Below are 10,851 nucleotides of genomic sequence, written 5' to 3'. Positions count from 1 at the left end.
TCTCTCTTTTTTTAAAGGTGAGCCTGCCAGTCTACCAGCTACAATAGGTATTAACCTTTTGACTTACTTGAAGTTTCCTTTTCTTTGACTTGCAAAGTTGGGTTATCTACTCTCCAGCAAGTGGGTAAGCTCTCTTCAGTGCCATTTCCCCTTGCCTGGACATGTATCAGCTCCTGCCAGACTTAGGCTTCTCCAGCACCTCTTAAATGCGACAGCTGGTTTGACACCTGCATGTGAGGTTTTCCTGGATTGTTGCACCAGAGTCTGGACTACAGGGGTGTGATTTGTAGAGTGCACTAGTGGGTTGCTCTCTAACTGTCCTGTGTGTAGATCCTGCTGGCATGCATCAAATGTTCCTTAGTGCACATTGATGTAGTTTCAGCACAATACACGGGTGTGCTCTACAAATCACACACTCATAGTATGGACTTCAGGGTTGTGTAGCCAAGTCTGAAGATTCATGAGGAGTCTGCAGACCAGATTAAGTTGTTCCATGGGTCGGATCTAGCCCAGAGGCTGAACGTTTGACACCCCTGGTCTATCAGTACAAGCCTTTTTTCTGCAATTTTTTCAGGACCAATAGGGGATGCTCATGTTCTCTCTGCTTGGTACAGGAAACCCATAAAAGATAAGATGCATATTTTAACAGTGAGAGCAATTAATCATTGGAATGGATTACAAATTGGTAAATGTAACTGAACTATGACTTGGTAAGTAAAGCAACCAACTCCATATGGCAGGGAGTAGCCATATTTGTTCATCTTTAGGCTTCTGCAGTCACCTTATAAAATGGTATATTCACAAAGAGCCTATAGGAATTATGAACTATACTTTTCTGCCTCTGGAGCAAAAAATGCAACAATGGTTGACCCTTACTGTCTACATATGGCGAGGAAATGTCCTATTCTGATCAGTGCCCTAATCTTTTAAGTTAGTTCAATACTATTTTAATTCCCTACTATGTATTGGCCAGCCCATGGGAACTGGAACTATATTTCCTAAGTTACATTGCAGGGATCTGGAGTGAAATCTTTGCTCCACTGAAGTCAATGGGCGCTTTTTGCCTTTGACTTAATGCAGCCAGGGTTTCACCCTTAGTGTTTTGGATAATATCTGGACTGGAAATGGTCAAAATTTTGAAATTTGAGAAAAGGGGAAATGTTGATGAAATGTTAATGAAATTATTTTCTTCTTTTTTGTCTGATCAATTTGCTGAGCAATCTGTTTGTTTTACATTTTCAGAATCTCAACAAATTTCAAAATAAAAAAATATGAATTACTCCATTTGCATTTTTTGCCTGCTCTAATATGAAGAGATCTTCCTATCCATGTTGTTGCTTTAGATCATCCAAAGAATTTGAAGTTCATAAGTAAATTTTTTGTAATGTCTTTTGTAGTGCTGTACATTGCTTAGGGCTTACACTAAACTGCTTGATGTGTTACTTTAAAAAAAATTACTATACTTTTGCATGTCCTCTCTTTAGGGACTTGGTATTGATTATGAAGTCCATTCTGAGCACTAAAAAGATGGAATGGACTTTGCTAAATCATTGTAATTGTTAAAATGGTTATTTTTGTAAATACCAGTGGGACACGGGGGGTGGTAGGCAGGGCTTATGCATCACACAAGTGTTTTGGAAATTGATTAGTCTCCTCATGAAATCTTAGTTGGGACTTTGCAGAAAGCTGCCCCTGATGGCCAGCCAGGCAGGACCGGATTAACTCTCCTGTGGGCCCAGGGCTGTTAGATTTTGTGGGGCCCCTGTAGACAAGCCTTTTTCCTAATTTAAAACAAAATGATCACAATTATGGCATCGAGGCTATTAACGCTATACTAAACTTGCCTTTTAATTAACATAAAGCCGTTCTCTGGTTACATTTCAGTCTTAAAACATGCAGAATATAGTTAAGTTAATTCAAAATAGCCTACTTCTTACAGCTGTTATATTAGTTGCTTTCTGGGAGGGAGTTTGGGTGCAGGAGGGGGCTAAAGGATGGGGCAGAGTGTTGGGGTGCAGGAGAGGGTGAGAGGTGCGGGGTCTGGGAGGGAGTTTGGGTGCAGGAGGGGATTCTGACCTGGGACAGGGGGTTGGGGTGCAGGAGGGGGTGCGAGGTTCAGGCTCTGGCTGGGAGGCGCTTACCACAGGCGGCTCCCGGCTGGTGGCGCAGCAGGGCTCAGGCAGGCTGCCTGCATGCCATGGCCACAGGCCATTCCCAGAAGCGGCCGGCTTCTGGCACAACTCTGCACGCCCCTCCGGAGAGGGGGACAGTGTGTTTCTGTGTGCTGCCCGCGCCCACAAGCACTGCCCCCCCACCCACAAGCACTGCGCCCCGCAGCTCCCATTGGCCAAGAACCGGCCAATGGGAGCTGCAGGAATAGAGCTGGGGGCAGGGGCAGTGTGTGGAGCTGCCTCTCCTGCTCCCCCTCCCCCGCCAGGGGCTGCCGAGACTTGACAGCAGCTGGCCCCTTCCAGCTGGCCACTTCCAGGAGTGGCGTGGGGCCACAGCATGCTGACAGCCACTCTTACTGACATTTGGTAGTGCCTTAATTCTCAAATAGTCCTGTAGACTTCAAGGCAGCTCACAGTGACAAAGGGACGACTCAGTGTGAGTAAATATCACAGTCTACTGCTGTGAAAAGCATAATTTTGTGCAGATCTTTGTCTGGAGTGGAGATGGTCTGCTTTTTTCAAATGTTGATTAAATTTCAAATTTTGAAATTTGAAGTTAAAGAGAAAATATTGAAATTTTCATGAAATTACTTTCTTGGTTATTGACCTACTATAAATCCGGTCAATTTTCTGCCTTTATAGTGTGTAAATAAAACCAACAAACCATTTTTCTCTGTTGCTCGGAGGAGGAAAGTCAGTTCAGTGTGTCACAACTATATTAAAATCTCCCAGTATGGAAATATAAGAATGAATCAACTACGTGAGCAAAAGCAAACTATGCAGACTATGTCAAAGAGTGCAACAAAACAAGCACTATGGAATGAAACTGGTCACAAAAGATGGGTAAGTTCTTAAATGTACCCTTAAAAATGCATTTTGCAAAGTCTGTCCAACTGGTGTGTTCAAGCCTTGTGCAGGGAGTGCTTTTGAAATACAATTTTATTATTATTCCTGCTGATAGCAGTGTATCCAAGGGCATCTGCTCTGCTCGTTCTCAGTTAGCACCAGTGAGTCACCGTAAGCAAGGAAAAGAGAAGAGGGAGGGGGCATGGTTGGAGTGACTACACTGCTAATATTGAACAACTAGATTTTTTTTTGTTAACTTGATTTTGCTTCAGCAGGTACAAAGAAATGGGGTAAACACTCTTCAGCAGCGTTGAAGAGAATCTGTGATAATGCTATGCTGGGTATCCAAACAATGATAATCAAGTAACAGATGTATAAAATATAAAAAGATTGACTTTTTTTTTTAAAAAAAGAATGGAAATCTTGTCAGTTCGCTTCATCTCCTTGTTACTGCCACTGTCATATGTCTCATTTGGAAGCAGAAAAATCAACCTCCTTAAAACTAAGCTGTGTGGGTTTTTTTAAAATAGGCTCCACCCCATCCAGTTAATTGGATGACTAACCCTTTATAAATAACAAACAAGCATGCACTGAGATGCTGCTTCTCACAGGGCATGTACAAGAACCTTGAAGAAGAGAGGGGGCCAGGAGATAAACAGGTTTAGGAAAATTAACAAGGACCTTTCACATAAAACAGTGTATTATATTCTGGCTCTTGAACTGGACCCAAGTGTTTAAAATAGTGGGGTTTAATCCAGATTGAGAGAGCATAAAAGACACACACACAACTCAAAGCAAGATTTATTGGATGTTTTCAGAAGACTTTAGATTTAATGTTCTCTTGTAACATACACACCAGTTAATTACGTGTGTATATGACAAGCTCTCCCTTAATTGTGAAGGGGACAGCCAGATTCTTCTTTTCCACTTCATTTCCTCTCTGCCTAAGGTCTGGTTAGGGCTATTACACAGATCTAACTATGAAGGGTGCAGTCACACACCCTTGTTAGTGCCTGTAGCCTGGAGCTTTGGGAACAGTCCCTTCCATGTTATATTGTTAAGCACCATGTTCTATATGACAACCACAATATTTCAAATGTCTCTTAGGGTCTGTGGGCTGGAGTTTGCACAGGTTTGCACAAACACACAGAACGGCATGCAATGGCTAATTGCATTCTCCTGAATACAAGCACCCGCCCAAAACGTCACGCAAACAAAAATTGCTTACAGGAAAGCGAATGCAGGAAGGAAGTAGTAAGTAATCAAAATGGGATATGAAATGCCAACAAATTGTTCTCACTATCTGACCCACCCTCAGCCCTTTCCTGGAGAGAACCACCCTCACTCAGTGAAATAACAGAACAGTGTCCCTGACATTTCACTGGCCATTCACTACTACAACGCTGACTGCACTATTTGTGACAGGCTGTCTCTAAATATATGCTAGGTCACACACAACATGGTTCATGCAGTACTTAATAATCATAGTGGCTAACAGCGTGTCATCCTTGCCAGCAGCCTAGGCTGGTGCATGGTTCTCTTCCTCTAAACAGGTGGTAACAGGTTTCTTTTCAGTGTCAATGAGACCCCCTAACGGTGCCTCTGTAACCCGTTCCAGAGTGCATTGCCATATACTGCTGCTGCCACACTATGTGCATATCCTCTGGGCTTTCTGTCTTATGCTGAAACACTTGGGATATCTAAGCAGACTGTCCTGTAATGCATTGATAGAAACATAAGGGCGCTTAGTGGACATACATATACAAACATAGACTAATAGAAGATTAGGGTTGGAAGAGACCTCAGGAGGTCACCTAGTCCAACCCCCTGCTCAAAGCAGGACCAACCCCAACTAAATCATCCCAGCCTGGCCTTTAAAACCTCTAAGGATGGAGATTCCACCACCTCCCTATGTAACCCATTCCAGTGCTTCACCACCCTCCTAGTGAAATAGTTTTTCCTAATATCCAGCCTAGACCTCCCCCACTGCAACTTGAGAACATTGTTCTGTCATCCGCCACCACTGAGAACAGCCTAGGTCCATGCTCTTTGGAACTCCCCTTCAGGTAGTTGAAGGCTGCTATCAAATCCCCTCTCACTCTTCTCTTCTGCAGATGGAATAAGTTCCCTCAGCCTCTCCTCATAATCATTTTCATTGCCCTCCACTGGACTCTCTCCAATTTTTCCACATCCTTCCTATAGTGGGGGGCCCCAAAACTGGATGCAATACTCTAGATGTGGCCTCACCATGTGCCGAATAGAGGGGAATAATCACTTCCCTCGATCTGCTGGCAATGCTCCTACTAATGCAGCCCAATATGCCATTAGCCTTCTTGGCAACAAGGGCACACTGTTGACTTATATCCAGCTTCTTGTCCACTGTACTCCCCAGGTCCTTTTCTGTAGAAGTGCCACTTAGCCAGTCGGTCCCCAACCTGTGGCAGTGCATGGGATTCTTCTGTCCTAAGTGCAGGACTCTGCACCTGTCCTTGTTGAACCTCAGATTTCTTTTGGCCCAATCCTCCAATTTGTCTAGGTCACTCTGGACCATATCCCTACCCTCCAGCGTATCTACCTCTTCCCCCAATTTAGTGTCATCCGTAAACTTGCTGAAGGTGCAATCCATCCCATCATTCATATCATTAATGAAGATATTGAACAAAACCAGCTCCAGGACTGACTTGATTTCACATTTTGCTTGATACTGGCTGCCAACTAGACATTAAGCTGTTGATCACGACCCGTTGAGCCTGATGAGCTAGCCAGCTTTCCATCTATACTTCCTTAGAGTCCATTCATCCAATCCATACTTGTTTAACTTGCTGGCAAGAATATTGTGGGAGACGGTATCAAAAGCTTTGCTAAAGTCAAGATATATCATGTCCGCTGCTTTCCCCATTGCCTTCTATGATGAGATAACTTGCTCTGTGGCTATCAGGCTGGTCAGGCATGACTTGCCCTTAGTGAATCTATGTTGACTGTTCTTGATCACCTTCCTCTCCTCCAAATGCTCCAAAATGGATTCCTTTAGAACCTGCTTCATGATTTTTCCAGGGACTGAATTGATGCTGACCAGTCTGTAGTTTTCCAGATTCTCCTCCTTCGCTTTTTAAAAGCTGGACACTATATTTGCCTTTTTCCAATCCTCCGGGACCTCCCCCTAGCACCACGAGTTTTCAAAGATAATGGCCAATGGTTCTGCAATCATACCAGCCAACTCCCTCAGCACCCTTGGATGCATTGCATCTGGCACCACGGACTTGTACATGTTCAGCTTTTCTAAATATGCCTTAACCTATTCTTTCACTATAGAGGGCTGCTTACCTCCTCCCCATACTGTGTTGCACAGTGCAGCAGTCTGGGAGCTGACCTTGTCTGTGAAGACTGAGGGGACAAAAAAAAAGCATTGATTACTTCAGCTTTTTCCATATCATCTGTCACTAGGTTGCCTCCCCCATTCAGTAAGTGTCCCACACTTTCCCTGACCACCTTCTTGTTGCTAACATACCTGTAGAAACCCTTCTTGTTATCCTTCACGTCCCTTGCTAACTGCAACTCCAATTGTCCTTTGGCCTTCCTGATCACACCCCTGCATACTCGAGCAGTATTTTTATACTCCTCCCTAGTCATCTGTCCAAGTTTCCACTTCTTGTAAGCTTCCTTTTAGTGTTTAAGCTCTCAGAAGTTCTCTGTTAAGCCAAGCTGGTCGCCTGCCATAGTTGCTATTCTTTCTGCACATTGGGATGATTTGTTCCAGAGCCGTCAATAAGGCTTTTTTTTTTATAATACAGCCAGCTCTCCTGGATTCCTTTCCCCCTCATATTAGCCTCCCAGGGGATCCTGCCCATCAGTTCCCTGAGGGAGTCAAAGTCTGCTTTTCTGAAGTCCAGAGTCCGTATTCGGCTGCTCTCCTTTCTTCCTTTTGTCAGGATCCTGAACTTGACCAACTTCTAACTCCCCTACCAATTCTTCCCTATTTGTGAGCAGCAACATGGTTGATACATGGTAGGAACATAGGCACTGCCCTACTGCACCAGACCTGAGGTCCATCTAGTCCAGTATCCTGCCTCCAGTAGTGGCCAAATGCCCCAGAAAAAGATGTATGAACCCTGCAGCGGGCAGATATGAGATAATCTGCTTACCCCACCCCCATTAGGTCTCATCATAGTCTCTAATAGAGATTGGTCTAAACCCTGAAGTATGAAGTTTAATAACCCTTCCAAAATTTGTTAGCATTGATTATGATTGTGTTGTGTACACAGAATTGATGTGGATACAATGCAGTCTTGTTTGTTGTAACCAGATCAGGTGAGAGTCACAAGCTGGTTGCAAAAAAAATTGTTTTTCAGAAGTATTGTGTTGGACTGACTTCCATAGGAACCGAGTTAAGTCAACACTAAGCCTTGTTGAAAACACCTGTGGTGTAGACAGGAAATAAAATTTCCAACAAATGTGCTAATTAGGGGAAGTCAAGAGGATTGGAAAGCTAATCACCTAAACAGGACTATTAAACTGTAAGTACTCACTTTTTAGATACTTTTCCTTTTTCAGAAATCTGTTTAAGTCCCTGAGAGAGGAAGGCTAAGGAGAAACCCAAAGGAGCAATTGTGAAAGCTCTGTCTAGTAATTCTTTTGCACTTTATATTTTAGTTTTGCTTTTCATTGTTAGCAATATTCACTTACAGGCTTGGGAATCATTTTTCTCCCTGGTGCTTTTGGCTTTTTCCATTTACAAACACGGATTTTCTCTTTTCAAATTGTTTGAAATTTAGCTGGAGTTTTTAACAGATAAAAACACCAACACTGGCCTACATAATATCTCATCTTGACAAAACATCTGTGTTTGGGAATCATGCCTATCAGAACTGGTGGAAGCTCTGAGAAGCATGGTTATTGATCTGGTAGAGCCAACTGGGAGGCATAAAATATTTGGGGCTGAATCCTGCAGTCTTTATTCAGGGCCTTATACTGTGAGGTACAGAGCATTTTCTGCAAGAGGCTGAACATAGGGTGACCAGACAGCAAACGTGAAAAATCGGGATGGGGTGGTTGGGTAATAGGAGCCTATATAAGAAAAAGGCCCCAAAATTAGAACTCTCCCTATAAAATTGGAACATCTGGTCACTCTAGCTGAACATTCAACACCTTGCAGAAGGAGCTTGGATTCAGCAATAAAGATGTGAAAATAAACACTCGACAGTGGTCTGACAGTTGGGGACCTGTAACCATTGTTTACTACTCCAGTTATAATCACCTCACTTTTACTTTTCACTAACCACAACTGTGTTGTATCCACCAGTTGCCTGTTGTCTTATAGATAGATTGTAAATTCTTTGGGCATTAAATATCTTTTCATTATGTGTATGAACAGTACCTAGCACAACAGGTCCCTGATCCTTGGTTGGGGCCTGTATACACTACCAACATACAAATCATCAACAGTAATAATCCTGTAGGACTTTAATGGGACCTTTGCCTGAATACAGACTCCAGCATTTTACTGTGTTTTTAACATATGACCAAGGCTGTAATATTTTCACAGAGACTATCATGGAAAAAAAATCACAGCCCTGATACAGGACTCCATGGGTACTGGGTGGAGTGACCTAAGATGACATTCCTCTAGCCCCATGTTTCCCAGTGTCTGAATGGACAGGCAGAAATGTTGTCTTTTTGGTTTTTTTAAAGAGACAACAGAAAGTCACAAGGTCGCCTGCAGACAGCAGACATAATACAAAACGAGCCAATGTTTCCTTAACAGGGAGTTGCAACCCAGAAACAGCTGAATTCTGTGCTAGGAACCATGCTGTGAGGCAGTTAATAAAGAGACATGTTTGCTGTAAACTTCACAGTAGCCAGATTTTTTTTGAACCAAACGTTTGATGGATTTGGGGCGTTATCTGATTTCAGATATGAAGTGCGTATCACAGCTTATCCTGTAAAATCAGCTGCTATGCTTGGGTACATGTACACACAGCTGCCGATTTTACAACACATTCTGAGATAGGCCCCTGAGATCATTGGGAAGTTGATAATGTGTTCTTGGCACCACAGAATGTGAGAATTTAAAGTAAACGGAGGTAGTTCAAACATAAACGTAAGTGAATTTAGTGCTTTTGGATGACATCCTAAGTGTTTCAAGTCCTCTCTCTCTCCAAAAAAGACAAAGCAAAGGAGCGCCAATTCAATTTTCATCTGCAGAGCTCATCATCAATAAGGGTAATAGGCTATCCATCGATAGTAGTGATTGATGGGTGAACCTCCAAAGGCTCACCAGTTCAGTTCTATTTAGCTACATGTAGCACTCTGAACAACATGGAGGGGTTGGAGGACTATGCAGGCACAGAAAGCTGTAGAGAACTGTATTTCAATATGACTAGAAGAACAGTCACTTTCCGTTACTTCTGGTGACTCCTTAACTTCCCTGGGCAGGGGTCTCCTATCTGCACAGAGCTCTCCCAAACTTTGACAACCCCTAGACTGGGCTTCTTAGGCTGTCCAAAAGTTTACCCAGTAAAGGTGAAAAGTCCCCCACTCATTCTGAAGGGCCAAAACCCACACTAGCCCCCGAGTCTCCTCTTTTGCCTTACTGAGTCAGCTTTCCTGTCCTGCTCAACTCTATTGCTTCCCAAAGTGGTGCTGCTGCTCTGTCAGAAGAGAGTCATAATGGACAGCTGCCTCCAATGGTCCAGTTTGGAACTATTGTCCTTCCCTCCACCCCATCAATTTTACTTGAAAGAACTAAGTAAGTTCATGGAGGATAAATCCATCAATGGCTATTAGCCAAGATGGTCGGGATACATCCCCATGCTCCAGGTGTCCCTATACCTCTGGCTGCCAGAAGCTGGGACTGAGCGACTAGGAATGGATCATGTGAAATTGCCCTAGTCTGTTCATTCCCTCGAAGCAGCTGGCACTGGCCACTGTCAGAAGATGGGATACTGGGTTTGGTGGACCATTGCTCTGACACATTATGGCCATTCTTACGTTCATCAGTACCTTGAACAAGATACACCATTTAACATTGTTTTAAACATGTTTCTAGGTTGCAAATAAAACTATAATCCACATAAATAAAAATAAATTATATCCCCCATTCTTCCATGGCCCTTTATGAGCACCCAAAGATCTGGATACTTATCCCAGCCTTACCTTAACTATTCAAGCTTCTTAGACAGGAAATACTGGTAATCTGATAAGAACAGTCTCTCTCACTCTATTTTGCTTCTGTCCAAAATCAGGAAGTGCAGAAAAGCACAAAAAATAAACATAATATTTGAAGTTAATCAGATTCTCCAGAACCTTAACAGTTTTCCCCATATGGGTCATCATTGTCTAGTTATTTCATCTCTATGTCCTAATGAAAATTCCAGTTGAAAAATGTCAGCTGGTTCCAGTTAGTAACTATGTTTTAGAACAGAGCAACAGGTCTATGGATCTACTGGTTCCTTGTGTTACAGTTTCCTGTAGCTATTAGAATCATTGTAGTGATGCATTGACTCACTGGTGCAGCACCTCCCGCTGGTTATCTTGGGAATTAGCTCTCCAGCATACAGAGCACCTCCTCCTGGCCAGTGTCTCACCTGCTGCTGGCCCCGTGTCCCTCCCAGACCCCAGTGCCCTTTACCTTGGGGTGCTGCCCCCAGCTGTAACCCACAAGCTGGGTCTCCCCTCCCAGGGAAACCCTCAACCCTTTATCCCCACCTTGCCTCAGTGGCTACTGCCAGTCATCATCTAGCCCCCGCTCTCTGGGACAGACTGCAGTCTGTAAACCACTCATCACTGGCAAGGGGGGGTTGGACTTGCTGCCTTTCCCTGCAGCCCAGCACCTCTC

The 10,851-nt window shown here is 43.6% G+C and overlaps 1 long non-coding RNA gene across 1 annotated transcript; it reads right to left on the bottom strand.

Moving 5' to 3' along the window:
* Nucleotides 1-3,353: 3,353 nt before the first annotated feature.
* On the bottom strand, nucleotides 3,354-10,240 carry LOC122464233. Its single transcript, XR_006288175.1, has 4 exons — nucleotides 10,170-10,240; nucleotides 7,544-7,598; nucleotides 6,342-6,401; nucleotides 3,354-4,731 (listed from the first exon to the last, which is right to left on the bottom strand). It is a non-coding gene; the product is annotated as an uncharacterized LOC122464233 (long non-coding RNA).
* Nucleotides 10,241-10,851: the final 611 nt, after the last annotated feature.

This window comes from Chelonia mydas, chromosome 2 (genome assembly GCF_015237465.2).
Source record: "Chelonia mydas isolate rCheMyd1 chromosome 2, rCheMyd1.pri.v2, whole genome shotgun sequence".
Lineage (NCBI taxonomy): Eukaryota > Metazoa > Chordata > Testudines > Cheloniidae > Chelonia > Chelonia mydas.
Note: the sequence above shows the minus strand (reverse complement) of the source record. Positions and strands in the feature narration are given on the sequence as shown.